The sequence below is a fragment of the Carlito syrichta genome, unplaced genomic scaffold (genome assembly GCF_000164805.1).
Source record: "Carlito syrichta isolate Samal-C Ts95f unplaced genomic scaffold, Tarsius_syrichta-2.0.1 Scaffold308465, whole genome shotgun sequence".
NCBI lineage: Eukaryota > Metazoa > Chordata > Mammalia > Primates > Tarsiidae > Carlito > Carlito syrichta.
Genome location: NW_007252561.1, coordinates 1 through 4,120, shown reverse-complemented (window position 1 = coordinate 4,120; position 4,120 = coordinate 1). Strand labels below are relative to the sequence as shown.

At 46.1% G+C, this 4,120-nt stretch overlaps 1 pseudogene; it reads left to right on the top strand.

The window, feature by feature from the left end:
* The window catches only part of LOC103267887, a 2,287-nt pseudogene extending 921 nt beyond the window's left edge, over positions 1–1,366 (top strand).
* Positions 1,367–4,120: the final 2,754 nt, after the last annotated feature.

Here is a 4,120-nt window from a genome sequence, read left to right as displayed (position 1 = left end):
TCCTGCAGCCGGGGGCGCGGCCGAGCGCCCGGTGGCCACTCCCGGGGCCCTTGCGCGCCTGGCCGGTGCCCCGGGGAGCTTCAGGTGCGGGGGGAGGCGTTCAGAGCATCGCTGGTGGGGTCGCCGAAGCCCCCCTTGCCGCGAGGTGGTCGCAGCCTCGGCTCCAGCAGCAGGTCGGACTGGAAGGCGCACCCTGGTAGAGCAGCGGAGAGACGCCGAAAGACCCTTCGCGCCTCGTGCAAAGCCCTTCATGTCCTTAAACGAGTGGGGCCTGTATGCGAGTGGTGCGCAGCGCATTCTTTTTTTCTTTTTTGTGTTTGAGTTGGAGTCTCACTGTGTTGCCCAGACTGTGCGGCGAACCGGGCCGTCTCTCAGTGAGCAGCCTGCTTCAGATAATGTGGCTCGAATTCCTGGGAGAACCGTATGTAGACAAAGTCTGTCCCCCTTAGCCAAGCTGAGGCCTCAGACTGACAAATCCATCAAAAGGGGAGACCCTCACAGAAATCATTAACGTTCACAGGAGGTGCCAGAGAATTCATGGACATTTTTGGAAAAGGCAAAGAAACTGAGTTTCAGCAAAAGGTACTGAATAGCTGCAAAGCAACAGCAGATGAGTTGAAGAAGCTGATCCGTCTGCAGACAGAAAAACTTCAGTCCGCCGAGAAACCGTCGGAATCTAATGAAATAGAAATACACTTTGGGGAGCAGAAGTATAGCTCTAACCTTGAAGAGGAAATTGTTCGCCTAGAGCAAAAGATCAAAAGAAATGAGGTGGAAATTGAGGAGGGGGAATTTCAGGGAAATGAGTTACAGGTCGAACAGGAAAATGACAAACAGCGGAAGGATCGACTTCAAGAAACAAGACAGAAAATAGCAGATTGTGAAAGCAAATTAAAGGAAAGCAGATCCATACTACCGAGAGCGGTCTGGAAGCAGGAAAATTGCGAAGGAGGTTGAGGAGGCACACATCGAGGAGGAAGAGGTTAAAGGAAAGATCGGACAGTCAAAGGGGGAGTTGACATTCAAGGCCAACGGAGTGTGAGGTTGGAAAATGGCTTTGAAGCTGTGGAGAGATCTCTTGGACGAGCCACCCAACGATTTCAGGATAAAGAACAAGAGCCGGAGCAGTTGACTAAAGAGCTGTGGCAGGTCCATCTCCAGTTTCTCCAGCAGACAGGAACACAAGTTCCGGTTTGGCCGGCGGAGCCCCTTGAAACGGAGGCCTCACCTGCAGATGTAGAAAGAGAGGCGCCGTTCCAGTCGGGGTCCCTGAGTGACCTGGTTCATCTCGGCAGCTCCCCAGTAATCTCCGGCTCTTCAGAATCCTATCTCATCCGGTTTTGCTCCTGAGGGCATTTATGCATAACATTATCTGTCTGTAGTGGGGAGACCCAACAAAGATACCAAGGACAGTCGACTTCCTTCTTAGATTTGTGCCAGTGAGGAACAGAGGATCTATTCCACAAGCCGCCGATCTTATGAATCTTCTTTCTCTCCTAAATCGCACACCGCTTGGAGCCATACCCTGTGCACTGATGCTAAAGAACAAAGAAACTGTTTTCAAACATCAACAGTGTTGATATTCTTGTCCAGCAGCTGTAATGCAAAGCCTTCATTTTTATTTGTAGCATTTTAAGTACGTTAGGAAAGGATTATATTGTGTGCATACAGAAATAAACCATGACTTAAGAGTGAAGAGAAAAAAAGAAGTAAAATATCCTCTTGAAATATTGTACAAATCAAATCTTGCCCGTGATGCAGTTGGACAATAATCTGGAATGTGTGATTCAGTGGCAAAGTGAACTGGGCCAACCTTGAGGACGTGGGAGAAGAACAGTCTTGATTCTGGGACAAGGAAGGCAGAAAAGCCGGCTACGGATGACAGCTCACAAGGAAGAGGACTCAGGAAATAAAAGGTAGGTTCACATTTACTGAGCACTTGTTATCTAAAAGTCTCCTTTAATCCTTTCAACAATCTTGTAGGGTCGTTATTATTATATCCTACTTAGAGATGAGATGACATCTCTTTCATCATCTCACAATGACACGGTGGTGACAGAATGAAGGCAAGTATCTGATCTCAGAGTCCACCCAGCTGCCTCTGTTCATTCTGTCATTCAACAGACATTCATTAGCCTTACATGCTCCCTTAAACAAGACAGTGTATAAAGTGCTTTGACACAAACAAACAAGGATGCTGCCATAGTAAGTGACTGCTGAGATGTGAGCATCAGGGGAGTGGAGAATAAACAGGGTGTTGAGGGAGAGAGACTTCAACAGAGAAGTCAGAGAAGGACTCTCTGAGAAGGGTTATTTGAAATGAGATGTGAGAAGACTAAGCGGTTTGGCAGAAGTCAAGGTTTGGCAGAAGTGTTCAGATCAGAGGAGATAGCAAGTATGAGAGCTCTGAGGCAGTACCCAGAGTTCGGCCTATTGAAGGAATTATGAACACGAGGAGAAAGATTTAAAAAAATAGAGGTCAAAACTAGTCTCTACTCCTCAGGGAATGAAGTCATCTTACTTTATAAAAATAGACTTCAACTTTCTTGAATCCTGTGCTGCTCTTCAGCTATGCCTTGCATAGCTGGAATGTCATTCACCCTTTCAGCCATTTGAGTTTACCATACCCTAGTCCAGAATATTTGTGTCCTCCAAGGACCTGTTCAGTTGCTGCCACCTCCAGACAGCTGGCCATGATCATCCCAGATGGAAGCAATCTCTCTGCTCCCTAAGCTATCCCAGCCCATTCTCGTCACCTTCGGAATGGAGGATACACCCTTTATCTTGTGTATCTTCTTTAGCCTGTCATCTCTCCCTCACTCCTGCCCAGTCTGAAGACTGATTCCACTTCTGATTTATCCAAAAGTCCCTTGTCTTCTTGCTCAGTGTGAAACCTGCATTTTGCACAAAACCAGGGCTCAAAGCAGATTTAATGAAGAGGTAGTTATTTGCACTCAATCCATTTCAATAAGAATAACAACAGTAAAAACAAACCAAAAACAAAACACTCACATACCGTCATTGAAACAACAAGCAAATCCATCAGCTCTCTGTCTCTGAGTGTATTTTTGATTTCCTCATAATGGTTGCTGCTTGTTCACCTTTGAAAGAACGTTATCTCAATTGAAATAAAACATATCAACCCTGTCAGTTTGGGGAAAGGCAAGTCATTTGTTGACAAAGAATGATCAGCATAGCCAGAAATGAAGACCCCAGGGAAATAAAATACTATAGTTTTAACACATTTGAATAGTCACTTTGGAGCAGTGAGGTAAAAAAGAACAAAAGGCGGGAAGATGAAATACAGAGGACAGATAAAAAGCACCAGTGATTTAGGTGGTTGGTCGGCTAGCTGCCGTTCAGTGGTTTGTGGCAATGTGGCAATGTGCTCTCCGTGTCTGGCCTGACTTCTCCAAATGCCTGTGGACCCTTCCAAAAAGACTTTATGGGCAGAGACCCTACCATTTGCTGACTGCCAAAACAGGCATCATCCTGTTTTCACAAATGTTGAAATGACCTGCTGTTCCAGAGCTGCCAAGGCCTTGAGAGGGAGGGTACCAACTTAGGGACTGGATGGCTTGGGCTTCATTGCTAGCTCTACCCTCTTGCTGCATACCCTAAGCAGATTGTCCTCCTGAGCCTTGCTATCCAGTGGTAATAAGAATAATTCTTTCTTTAAAGTGTTGTTATGAAGGAGAACTGAGTCCACACACGTATAAAATACTTAGAATTACACCAGGTATACAATCAGCAGTCATTATGTGTCCACTGAGTATTCAGAGAGGTTAGGTAACCTGCCCAAGGCTGGCAAGTGGTAGGGTAATGAATGGAATTCAGGTGTGTTGAAGGTCAAACTCTACTGGAGTTAGCACTGCACTTGAAGTGGGAAAACCAAATTAGATGAGCTAAATTAGAGAAAACCTTCTAACTTAGCTCCACACTTTCTCAAGCATCATTGAATGGGTGGGCCATTTTCTTAGTATCTCTCCTTTCTTGCTTGTCTGAGTTATAATCCTTTGCTGAAAAGCAGGTTTCCAGCATGGGACGCAGTCAGAGCCCTCCAGAAACGGGGTTGTGAGTGGGAGGGTCAAGTGTGTCTGTTCCCTCTTCTGGATATCTG